Below are 13,848 nucleotides of genomic sequence, written 5' to 3'. Positions count from 1 at the left end.
ATAGGTAACTACAGGCTAGTTCTTTTTACCTTTTACGACATATGCGTTTTACGTCATTGTTGCAGATGGAATTATTCTAACAGAAAATTCAAGTACGCGAAGCTTGTGTGCCTTCTTTTTGTATTATTTTTTGTGCTCTCAATCCTCTCTAACAAGAACTTGTATTTCCTCCTTACCACCTTCTTTGTCCTCTTTCTTTGATGTACATCAGTGTAAATATCTGTACCAAGTTTGTGTGTGTGTGTGTGCATGTGTCTACATCAAACCTGATCAAGGACGGACTGCGTCCGAAAGCTTGTTTTAGTAAAATAAATTATTTGAATGTTTCAGTCTCTTCAAACACTTATTTAATTCACTTGCGAGTGATTGACATTTCCCATTTTTGCCTGTTGGTTTTCACTCTATGCTCTGCAACACGGCCGTGAGTTCTGATAATCCTACCTGTGTCGCGAGAGGGAAGCTGCAACTTTTCTGGTAGGTGTTTTAAGTGAGATCACTTGAACATAAATCGGCTCGAGTAACCAGAGGACCTGATCAACGGCAAATACTACCAGGTGTCATTTGAATTTGTGCAAACATAACAGGCTATGAATTCACACCTTGACTGCACTGGTCCCACTGAAATGGATTGTGCCAGACAAAAAGACGTTCCCTGCAGCTATCTTGTTCACCTCTGGCTAACGTTTCCAAGATAACTTGTGTTCACTTGGGCACTCAGCTTTTGCGGTGAGAAGCGTGACGCGAACATCTGTGTGCACTTTGTGTGATGCAATACTAGAGTTCTGAATTTGATGTACTTCTTCTGGTCTTGTGATGCAGAGAGCACAAGACTACAAATTAGAAGAGTATTTAGTATCTGCGAACTTGTATCGGCAGGCTATGTACCATTCAAAAGTGTTGTCTTCAGATTCCCGGAATGCTCAACAGCTGGTTCCACCAGTGGTGAAGATATTGTCATATCATAAAGCTGCAAGGAATGTAGAAGGTAAAATTGTAACAAAACAAGCGCTTGTTCCACCTGTGCGCATGAGCGTGCGTGGACACCAGGTGTTGAAATCACCATTGGAGAAAGGTTGAGAGGTGTTGATGGTAAATTATCCGTTTGCATGCTTTTACTTCCGATTTTCACTTTGTTGTCAGTGATGATGGAAGCCCGTGTCGCTGATATAATTAAGAATGCGATCAGTATCTAGCACACAATTTATCTCATGCTTACATTCTCCTATCGAGAGCTCAGGGCTCCCCAGGGTAAGTGGGATGTTCCGTTTGGTACATTACGTAGCGTAGGCAACACAAAAATCAATCTTAATTTGAAATAAACTATCACTATATACGTATTATTCCGCTGTATCGGTAAATATATTCCTCGCAAGGAGAAACAATGGTGTCGGGACTGCGGTCCACTTGAGACGTTTTCGACCGTACACTGCTACCATTTCGTGCGACTCGTCAGAGAAATGATGACGATGATTTGGAGTTTTGTGGCGCAGCAACAACTAGGATCATAATGCGCCAAAACTCTGCCGTTGTTTAAAACAAATTTAACTTAAAAATAAATGGATTTGTTTAAAATCAAAAGGAACCGAAAGGAGTTGGTCCTGTAGGTGTGTAAATTAATCATATAAAACGAGATAACTAAGATATTACAATTCATTCACGGTGCCTATATCTCTTAAAAATAGAAAAACGTTCTCGAAAGCGATGAGAGCCTCATCCCCTAGCAATAATGCGGGGTGAAGGGGGATACAGGGATACAGTACTTGTAGAGGATGTGGAAATGACGTTGGCGATGTGTCACAAAGGAAGGGTAACTAAGGAGTATATGCAAAATGGAAAGGTCTGCGCCACAGTGTGCACACTGAGGTGCTTCCTCTCGTCGCAAAAGGTACCCATGGGTCAAATGTGTGTGACCCAACCTTAACCGACTTGACAAAATCTCGTGTAGCCGGTTTTTAAATACTTGAACTAAGGCTCCAATTTGAGGTTTAACTCTGTGCAATTTGTTATCCGTTTGTCCAGACCAAAAAGCTTGCCACTTCCTGTATTGTCATCAAGCAGGAGAGCTACCTATGGAGGTAGGCTCCTTTACATCCACTTTAGGCCACTTCCTGCTGATGACCCTTTTCAAATCCAGCAGTATATCAGTCGGTAGATCCCAGCAGACCCAGCAGTACATCAGGGAGAGGGAATTCAAAAGAAGTAGTGTCATAACCATGGGCAGCGAGAGCTGCACGGTCAGCCCTCTCGTTGCCGCTTATACCGACATGGCTGAGTACCCAATAACGTTTCAAACTGTACCCTTTCTCATGTATGACATTTGCTAAATGCTGCGCACGTCTGACTAAAAGATTTTTGTGTGGCTTGATGTTACAAATGGCATGTATGGAACTCAGTGAGTCTGTGTATATAACAGACGACGTTATCCGTGTTTCTAGAATATGATTTAGTGCAACAATAATCGCATACATTTCTGCGCTGAAAATTGTCAAAACACTGCTCAAAGAATGCGCTTTTGTACATGTTCCTGAAATCATGGCGCACAATACTTCTGTACTAGTTTTTGAGGCATCCGTGTAAATATCAGTGTGTTTACCGAAGTCTTCCTTGAGGGTCAAAAATTCTTGCTGTATTTCCACTACAGGTCTCTCTTGTTTGTTAAATTTGGTTAGCGAAGTATCATGTGCCACGAGTGTTCGCCAAGAAGGGAGCATTTGTGGGGCTGTAGCGGGGGTAGATTGTAGCTCCGTGTAAAAGTATAGTGCTCTACCTCTTGTTGGAGCCGAATACTGTATACAGGTATGGCATTCGGTTTGTTCATGAATAGCCGTTCGGAACATGTACCCTCCACACACGGCAGCGCAGGATGCTGAGGGTAACCTTTAATTCTGAGCCTATACGACGCACCAAGATAAAACCGTCGTCTTTCTAGGGACCATTCGTTTGCTTGAACATAAAGACTTTGGACTGGAGAAGTTCTCAATGTTCCAAGGACCAGCCTTAATCCGAGGTGATGCACTGTGTCTAAGGCAGACCCAAGGGACGTGCAGACCCATACACGAAACATGAACAATCTAGCCTAGCACGGACAGTGGATATGTAAATGCGGTGGAGGGTTTCGCGGTCCGTTCCCCAAGACCTGTAAGAGAGGATTTTAAGCACATTTAAAGATTTTAAGCATTTGCGTTTAAAATCCTTCACATGGGGCAGAAGGTCAGCTTTCTGTCAAAAATCAGACCAAGAAACTCATGTACATACTGAACACAAATATCCTGACCTTTCATTTGGAGTGATGGATCCGGACTAAGACCTCTTGTTCTGGAAAACAGTACGCAAACAGTCTTGGTGGGTGAGAACCTGAACCCGTTTTCCGATGACCATTTGGTTAGCCTGTTGATAGTTAGCTGGAGCTGTCTTTCGCACACAGCAAGGTTAGAAGACGAGACACATATTTGCAGATCGTCTACATACAAAGAATACAAGACGGATGGGGGTATAACACTGGCAAGTGAATTCTTTTAATTACAAAAAGGGTGACACTGAGAACGGCGCCCTGCGGGACACCATTCTCCTGTACGAAAGGCCTCGATAAAGTAGTGCCCAACTGAATTCCAAACAGTCGACCCTGGAGAAAGTCTCTGGCACAGCGAAACAGGCGACCACGCATTCCCAGAGAGTGGAGGTCCTTGAGAATACCATGAAGCACGCTGTGTCATAGGCCTTCTCCAAATAAAAAAAGACATAGATACAGTGCTGTTTCCTGATGAAAGCTTCCCTTATTATAGTTTCTAGGCGCAGAAGATGATCAGTTGTTGAGTGTGCAGCTCTAAACGCGCATTGAAAACGGTCCAGACATTGGTTTTGTTCCACAAGTCCACTGTTCACCATGCGCTCGAAGGTTTTTCCGAGACAGCTGGTAAGAGCAATCGGCCTGTAGCTTAATGGATCAGATTTATCTTTTCCTGACTTCAAGAGAGGGATGACTGTTGCCAGTTTCCAGCTAGAAGGTAGCATGCCTTCTTGCCAGACCAGATTAAAGAAGTCTAAAAGACTGTCAAGGGAGGTGTCTGACGGATGGCTGAGCATAGCATAAGTGATGTTGTCTGGTCCTGGCGCCGTGGCTTTACGAGAAAACAAGGCTTGAAGAAGTTCTGTCTTTGTAAATGGCTTATTGTAGCCATATCTGTCATCTGATGCGCTTCAGAGTGTTTGTTTTTCCGCATGTTCCTTGAACCTTAAGAAGTCAGGTGTGTAATGTGATGTGCTCGAAACATTTGAGAAGTGCTCACCAAGAGCATTAGCCTGTTCATCTATGCTCTTACAAACTGTGCTATTTACCTGTAGTAGAGGTACGGAAGAGCTGGCGTAGTCGCCCTTAATTTTTCTTAGTCTATCCCACAGTGCTTTTGGGGGTGCTAGAGTTTAAAGAGGATACAATTTTTTCCACGACTCCTCCTTAGCTCGGTGTCGCGTCCATCGGGCTTTAGCACGAGCTTTTTTAAACGCAAGCAGGTTTGCACTTGTGGGGTATCTTCGAAAGATCCCCCATGCTCGGTTCTGCTCCCTGCGTGTCTCACATTCATTTGTCCACCAGGGTTTATGACGCCTGGGGAGATTTCCTTTTGTTTGTGGTATGGATAGTTCAGCAGCATCAATAATTTTGTTTGTGATCCCCTTGTTGGCCTCTTCCACGCCAAGACGATCAAAAGACGAAGGCGAAAGTTCTGCCTCTTTGGTAAATATCTCCCAGTCTGCTTCAGGTAGCTTCCATCGGGGTGGTCGTGCTCTTTTATTACTGGTTCCACAGAATTTAAGGATGACCGGAAAGTGGTCGCTCGAGGGTTTTGGTCGACTTTACAGTCAACAAAGGGGTAAAGAGTGGGACTGCATAATGAGATGTCAATTGCAGAGTGTGACTGGGTTGCAGAGTTCATGTAGGTCGGCAACCCTCTATTTAACAAACAAATTGACCGGGAAAAGAGTATTCTTTCCAACATCTTACCACGGTTGTCAGTTTTTGCACTGCCTCAAAAAGAATTGTGAGCATTAAAATATCCCAAAATCATAAATGGTTGAGGCAGCTGGTCGCAAAGCTGCTCAAAGTCCCTCTGACGTACAATAGCTGAGGGAGGCAAGTACAAAGAGCAGACTGTAATGATCTGGTCTAGGCAAATTTGTATGGCTACAGCCTCAAGGTCTGTTACCAGTGGAATGTTCCTTGCAGGGACAGGGAGTGGTATGACAACAGCCACACCACCAGATGCACGTGCTGTGTGCGCACGGTCCTTGCGGAAGATGGTGTACCTACGAAAAGGATTTAAATTTTCCAGAGTTAGGTGCGTTTCCTGTAAACACAAACATATTGCACTGTTCTCCTCAAGCAGGTCATGAACGTCGTCCAAGTTTGAAAAAAGACCTCGACAATTCCATTGGAGTATAACCTGCGCACCCATGAAAAAGGATGATGGAAGACAGGGGCAGCAAAATCCTTATCATGTGGTCGCTAATACAGAACCCCGTGGACTGTTTGGACAAGGGAGGAGTTATCCTTCGTGGAAGCACTTTCTGTGTACTTTTTAGGCTGCTGCCACTACCTCTGCTAGATGTCCTCTCTCTCTTTTCTTTCCCCTGAGAGGGTACACATAGGAGACTAGACGACGACTGCGATAATGTGGCCTGGGATTGGCCTGGTGTTGCCCCATCCCAGATGGAGGCAATGCCATCAACTTCAGCAGAAGTTGTGGCTGTCTCCGGAGGTGATCCAGAAACAGGAAGAGACACCTCGGTGTCCTTTCCCTTTTGTTGGGGAGTATTGGGTAGAGACCCAGAAGTCTGGGTTTCTACAGATTTCCGCAGTGGTGCTACTCCCCTGCGCACCACTTCGGAGAAGGTTCCCTTTTTCGAAAACTCAACCTGCGCTTTTGCATCTCGGTACGAAAGACTCTGTGTCACTTTCACCTTCAGTATGTCTTTCTCTTCCTTCCACCGTGGACAGGTGCGAGAGTAAACAGGATGATTACCTTTCCAGTTTGAACATCTGACATCCTTCTCACAGGTATCTGCAGCGTGACCCGTGCCTACGCATTTCGGACAGGTAGCCTGTCCATGACAGACTTGCGACCCGTGGCCGAAACGTTGGCACTTAAATCACGTCCGCGGATTTGCGATATATGGCCCGACGTGACAGTTGATGTAACCTGCTTTAATGGTATTGGGAAGCTTATCTAATTGAAAGGAAAGGGCAATGTGTTTAGTGGCAATCTCCTTACCGTCTCGACGCATAGCTATTCGGCGCGCGGTCACAACACCTTCATCCTTTAGACCTTCGTCGATCTCAGCATCTGAGCAATCATCAAGTTCAATCAATCAAGTTCAATCAAGTTCATGCTCAGATATCACGCCCTTCACGATGTTCAGCGTACGATGCCTCGAAACCGTAACTGGTACGTCAGCAATTCTGTTCAGGGAAAGCAGAGTCGAGCTTTGCTGTAGTGTCTGGACTTCGATCTGCAAGTCCCCTGTAGTCAGCTTTTTCGTGGAATAGGACTTCCCTATGGCTTTGTCCAGTTCCTTCGCGATCGCAAATGGTGATACTTTGCTCAGGGGCTTAGACTCGTCTTCTCCATGGATGATCAGGACCTTTGCAAACTATGGGTCTGGTGTGAGGTCCAGTGATTGCGTTGTTAGTACATCGGTGCGGTACCGATCATGTTTCTTTTTTTTTAGTTTGAAGAATCCATAAAAGGATTGTTGTGGTTCAATGCAGTAGGTGCGTCGCCCACCATGGAGCCCAACAAGGGAACGTGTCCCACACGCTAACGCCTGCCTCTGCACTATACCGTAGTGCAGCTTCTGGAGAGTGAAAAGACTGCCCAAGGTTGACTCTTGCCGCCAAAGAAGGTGAAGGGAGGAATAAGAAGATAGTGAAGGAGTGTAGAAAGAAAAAGTAATGAACAGGGGGATGGCGACTAGCTGAATAATCCTGGCCGGGCCTTCCAGGGCCACCCGACTATGGAAGCAGGGGCCAAAGCGGTGTGTCGCTTTCCCGGAGGGGCCCCAAGGAGTCCTAAACAACCTCCAGGTCCACTCAATCGCCAGGATCCCCCTTTCCCCAGATACGGGAAAGCCACGCACAGCTGTACGTGAGGATCTCCCTCCTGCGGCAACCCAACCGTGAGTGGAAGAGGTGCGGCTGCTGCCGTGCGATGAGGGCGCCAAGTTCCCGGCGCCGGGCAGACAAATCAGTTGAGCAAATACGGCATGGATCACGAATGTCTTGACCAAGCGCCTGCAACCGTTTCCGCGCATTATCCGTTGGAATCTTGTGGTACACAACGTCCCTTGTCGAAAAAGCACACTTGGTGTATCTCCGAACAGTACAATAGATCCTGGCATCGCTGTCAGGTGAAGTTCTGTTCAATTTCGGCAGGAAATGCCGCTGTTTACATGCTTTTTACATACACAAACTACGAGAGACGCAATTCACGACGCTCTGCGTGACGCTGTCTGATATGGTTGGGAGGAAAGCAAACAGGGGTCGCTGATTGCGCTGATAGTATTTTAGGACACTGTTTCTTCGGTATTTTGAAGAAATGTTCCAGCAATTCTTGTGATTTTTGAATTAGTGTTTATTGCTAATTAGTAGTCGGTCATTAATTCATTGTGTTACTTAGGTATCACGTGACGGGAGTACTCATGACTTTTTTAGCTGTTGCGGGACGCAACCTACCATCCGATTTAACTTTCCTAATTTATGCTGTGTAATAATAACGCGCTTTGAGTGCTTAGGCTCTGTGTGCAGCATCACACAGGCAAACACTACCAGGTCACACACAGAAACAGGGGGGGGGGGGGTTAAATTTCACTTTACAGTTCCTTTAAATGCCTAGAGAAGCGTCCCTGGCAAAGACACCGACTCATCAATGTACATCTCGTGGTCATGCGTTAGCGGTGATGGAAATATCCGTACCATGCTGTACGATGTCGGACAACAACCTTTGTGCTTCTTCGGGTGTCGTGTTTTATCTCAAATAAAAAAAGAAAAAAGAGAACAGCTTGTTGACTGCGAGAGCACCACGCTTACGGAGACATTCAAGCCGTCATGCCAACGCGGAGCCCCCTTCACGGCGGCTTACCGGAAATTTTAAAAGAACAGCTTCTCGCCTTGCACTAACAAAAACTGTAGGCGAAAAATTCACAGAGAGATCGTTCCTTGATACACGACAAGCGTGTTTACTTATCAAAATATTTTTTTCTGCTTGCACTGGACACACAAGTACATCTGAAAGAGTGCATTACAGCAACCTTATTTCGGAGGAGCCAGTACCTGACAGAGCGCGAGCGCCGCGCCGTGGCCACAATTAGACTCGAGGAATCGAGACCACGCTTTCTCAACGGCGGCTCGGCAGAGTTCGTTCTCCTTAGGGCCAGTTCTCACTTGGCGACACCGGACGCGGTGTCGTGAGCGGGCGGCGGAAATAGACGCGCATTCCGGCGTTGGGAGAGGAGAGACGTCGAGCCAAAAAAACGGCCATGCCGACCTTCTTTCACGACGTCGGCGAGAGCTGCCGAGAACGACAGCTGGCGACCAATTAGGTGATACAAAAAGGCCACGCCTCCTGATTTTTCGTCTGCTTTGGACGACGGAATGCCACTGTAGTGGGAACATGAAAATCGTGCGCGCTGACGGGGCGGCGGAAATGCGCCTCTACTTCCGCCGCCCGCTCACGACGCCGCGTCGGTTCGATTCCCTGCATCCCATTCTCCGCTGATGATGATGACGATGATGATCTTGTTGGCTGTGCCCTGTTGGCTGTGCCTGTGTTTTGTAACGGGTGGTCAGGGCAGTGTGCTCTGCGTACCCTAGCCAGTTTAAAGTTCCTTATATGTGCTCCTTGTTCGTTTCCCTCACCAATATTCCAGCCTTCTTTTGGCTGTATTAATATGTGCATATGTGCCAAAGCCCAGCGCCTCTTTCGAAGAAACTGCCTCTGCCTTTGGAGGGATACGTTGGCAATGCAACACGTGCTCGGTTGTCGCCACTGTTTCCTCACAGATGGCGCATACTATTTTCATCGTCTCCGGCGAGTGCTCTTCTTCTGTTTTGTCCCGTATTTCCTTCCACCACTGCCTGGTCCTTAGCACTCCTGCCCTTGCTTCAAATAAAAGCGCGCTACCAACAGAGTTGTAATAGCATCCTTCCGCAGAGGTATCAGTTTTCCCTTCCGCGTAGGTCGTTAGAGCTTTTTTCTTGCGCACGCCGTTTTGCCATTTTCTTGTTTCCCATTGCCTGGTTAGGTCGCGAATTTCCCTTCTGTTAAATATTGCTGCGTCGTCGAGTGTCTTTTCGGTGACTCCAATTTCTCTCTTCCAACATGTCGTCTTTCTTCTCCATCTGGTGTGAATGTCTTTATATATTATGTTAAGGTACAATTTCTTCACTATCCACGATTCTGGTAGGGTTCTAATTCTCTCCTCGTATGATATTTTCGCTTTCGCTTCACGAGCCCCGAATTCCGGCTAACCCATGTCCCCCTGAATAGCTGCACCTGTTGCCGTTCTGTGTGCCTTCAACGCCACTCTTCCCGCCTCTCTCTGTTTCCTATCGAGATGTTGCACCGTGGGTGAAGTCACACAGCACTACGTTGCTATATGTAAGAGCTGGCACCGCCACAGCCTTCCACAGCTCACGCGTCACTTCATAACGGTTAAAGGACCACAGTGCTCTAGCCCTGAGCATTCCAACATACCTAGTAGCCTTGCTTCGTATTTGTTTCTCATGCTCAATCAAGTATTGCTGGCCTGCTGACACCACCACTCCCAAATACTTCGTTTGCTTCGTGTTCGCCATATTCCTTCCCAGCAGCCAATGATCTTGTTCCCTGAGTAGATGTTTTGAAGAAGATCAACTATGTCATTTTCGACCTTTAACTCTCTTAAGGTCTGCCACAGAACCTCGTGTACTACGTTGTCATAGGCTTTTTCAGTGTCAAGAAAGCATGCCCACAAGTCCCTTCGCTCCCTTTCTGCCATTTCGATGCACTGGGTTAAGATGAATAGGTTGTCTTCACTTTGCCGGCCACTTCTGAATCCAAATTGTAGGTTCCTTAATAAGCCTCTTTCTTCCACGAGTTCCTCCAGTCTGCTCTTGATTATTCGCATAAATATCCTGTATACGACAGATGTTATTGTGATCGGTCTATATGCAGTGAGGTCACTTTTGCTTCCTTTTCCCTTATATATTAATGAAACTGATCTTGTCTTCCAGGCCTTTGGGATGTTCTTTTCCTTCATCATTTTGTTTAAATAGCATCTCATTTCTTCCATTCTTTGTTTTCTGAGTGTTTTCATGGCCACTTGCCGGAATTCCATCTAATCCTGTTGCGGTGTTTGTGGGGGTCTTCCTAATTGCTCTCTGTAGTTCTTCTGTGATAATGGGCTTCCATCCTTCAGTGGTCCTCGGCATCCCTTGGTCATCATCGTTGGTATGGTTACTGGTTGCTAATGGTCCTTCCAATTTGGCATCATCATCAGCAAACATGGCTGTAAGGTGCTGTGTCACTAGTTGTCGGGTTTCTCTGATATTGAGTGGTCTTCCCCCTACTGGATGTAATAGATTTGTTCTCGCTTTCTCTTGTTTTTCACAGTCTTTTATGTGTGCCCAAAATGGTATGTGTCAGCACTGCTATTGAAGTCGGGGTCCCCAGGCGTTCTCAAGCTGCATCATGGCAGCTTTTTGTCTGGGACCACCGCCATCTCTTGATGGAAACGGAAAAATAATATAAAAAAAATCGTGGCCCGTTTTTTCCACTTTCTCGAATGAACTTGAGCAATCTCGCATTGAACATCTTTTGTTTGTGCTGTGGCGACTGCTGACATGCTTGCCAGCTTACTGATGCGAGGCGTAGTCGTGGTGTCGAAAGAGAGAGTGCGACGGTACAAAATGTTGTCTATGACGCAGAACTCTGACGATTCCTCTTCATTGGAAATGTCCAGAAGAATTGCGTGGCATTCAGGATCTTCCTGCTGCATTGTAGAGCGAGGAACTAAGAGGACTGTGTGGCAGCACATGACAAACGAGATAAGTGGTCTGCCACCACGTTCTGCCGACCTGGGCGGTGCTGAACTGAAAAGTCAAACTCAACCAGATCCATTATCATAGAAGTGAATCTGCGAGAAGGCTTCACGCTTTTTGTCAGGCATGCTACCGTCTGTTGTGAGGATGAATTTTCGGCCAAGGAGATAATGCCGAAACTTTGCTGTAATAGCCCAGTGCACGGCTATACATTCCCACACGTTGCTGTGTAGTTTGCACTCGTCTGGCGTGAGGGCGCGGCTGGCATAGCTGATAACAACTTCTTTGTTGTGGTGTACCTGCGCAAGCACTGCACCTATGGCAGAGCTTGATGCATCCGTGGTAACTGTTGTAGGGGCGTTGGCATCAAAATGGGCAAGAAGTGGAGGCTCCGTGAGGGCCCTGCGTATCGTTTGGAATGTCTTTTCACACTCGGGGCTCCAGTAGAATATCTTAGACTTAATAAGGGCCTGCAGGGGGCTGCAATGTTAGCGAAGTCCTTGATGAAGCGACGGTAGAAGCTGGCAGTTTGAACCCACGAGAGAACTTGCTTCTGAGTGCGAGGGGTTAGGATACGACTCATAGCAGAGGCTTTGTCGGGGTCTGGACGATGACCGTCGCTTGATATGACGAAGCTAAGAAACTTAATGGACTGTAGACCAAAGCGGCACTTGTCCAGAGATACTTTTCGTCCACTGTCTTGGAGAAGCTGGAGGCCTTCTTGGAGAATGCTGGCAAATGTGGTAAAAGACTGAGTGTAGATGAGGACATCATCGAGGTATACACGGATACCAGATTTGTCCGGGCGAGGCGCAAGATCGTGGAAAACTGTATGCATGATGCGCTGGAAAGTGGACGAACCGAATGGCATTCGTGTCCACATGTATGTGCCATGATGAGTGCCGTGATGATGAGTAATAAGTGCTGTCTTTTCGTAGTCCTGGGGGCGAAGGCTGACTTGCCAATATGCACATTTCAAGTGCATTGTTGCGAAATATGGGCAATTTGCAACGTCTTGGATAATGTCTTCTATGATCGGGAAGGGGTGCACGACAGTGATCGTACGCTCGTTTAACGGCGCGTAATTCACGCAAAGCCGTTTTTGTCTCCACGTGACACTACAACGACGGGAAAGGCCCATGATCCCGAGGCGGGAAGTATTAAGCCTTGGTTCAAGAGCTTCTTTATCTGGCTTTCAATGGACTCTCTGTCTTCCGTCGTATATCTGTACGGGCTGCGGCTATATGGCAAGACATTGGGCAAGAGGTCGATGCGATGCTGCGTACCCGCGAAGTGACCAAGGTCGTCTTCATGACGTGCGAATACCTCCATATATTTAGCCAAAATATCAGTTATGGTTGACTGCTGGCTCGTCGACAACTGATCTCCTATGTGTGCTGCTAGAAGATCTGGATGAACTGGAAGGAGCAGAGTGCCAGCTGAGGGCGTAGTGTTGGCATTATGTGAAGGCAGTGGCGGAGCTTCCTGGGTCAGAGTCCGCCACAGTGGCTGGTCTGGTGAAGGCAAGGTGTTTTTTTTAAGGCAGTCTGCTGACGCAACTTGCACTTGTGCAGCGAAATTTGAGTGCGTCAGAATGACGACACTAGCCATTTGTAGAGCTAGCTTCTGAGCTGCGGTGACTATCACACCAGAGGCCGCGTGCTGGAGCTGGACTGGCCTAGGGGGTTCGAAGATGAGACGGGCATGTGCGGATTCGAACCAATCTTTTCTGATGATGAAGGGAAGAACATTATGTTCCAAAACGGCAGCTTCGACGAGACCCGTAATAGTACCGATCGCCATATCTTCAGCAAGGATGTGCCTGCTGGGAGTACTGTGCAACCTCCAACGACAGCGAGTGGCGGCATTGTCCAAGGATTCAGCATGTGACCAGGGACGAGAGATTTCGAGATCAGGGTGATCTTTGATCCTGAATCTGGGAAGGCTTCAGATTCCCCTATTCCCGTGACACTGGCAGTAAAAAATGGGCATTGCAAATGTGATCCCTCCAAGGCCACCGGAGTGCTGTGTCAAGAGGGCTGTGACGTTGTTGGCGGGCTTGTGGTGCTTACTGATGAAGGGGCCGAAGAGCGGCTGCTGCGGCACTTTGACGCTAGCCCCAACAACACAGAAACGTCCCGCGATCACCCCCAGGATGTCAACCCCAGACGACGATGACATCCTCAGGAAGTTATCAACTGGTCCTCCCAGTGTTACGTCCGTGTTAAAGTGGGACTTCCGGTCATATCACCTGCACATCCTCAGGGTGTCAACCTGGAACACTCGCAGGACCTTCTGAGGACGACTTCACCTGCCCCTCATTTTTCTGTGTATAATATGAAACCAGACGCAGTCCTGATAACTTCTCTTTTTCCAACTCGCTGTTTGTTTCTAGTACGCTTCATAACGGACAACGAGAAACCCACTACGAAAGGTACTAGAATTCTCTTCCGAAGCCACAACAGACACTGTATTGCTTATAACGCGATCCTCCGTACATTTGAGAGTCCTGGTCGCCTGTGACACACAACGAAGGGTGTGCTATCCATGTTTCTTTCGATTACGCAAAGAAAGAATACTCAAAGTGAGGAATTCATTGAAGTATTAGGTCCACATCAATGCAAAGTCTATGTTTCTTACTCCTTTTGGTTTGAGACGTTAAGGTAGGAGCTTTGAAAGTCAAAAGCAGTGCGGCAGAATCGCGCGTTTCTCTCCATTCCACCAGTAATGCGCTCCATTTATCATAGACAGTCATCCTTTTTAGATGCAGTGAATTT

The sequence above is a fragment of the Ornithodoros turicata genome, chromosome 1, assembly GCF_037126465.1.
Source record: "Ornithodoros turicata isolate Travis chromosome 1, ASM3712646v1, whole genome shotgun sequence".
Classification (NCBI taxonomy): Eukaryota; Metazoa; Arthropoda; class Arachnida; order Ixodida; family Argasidae; genus Ornithodoros; species Ornithodoros turicata.
This window is presented reverse-complemented; position numbering follows the sequence as displayed.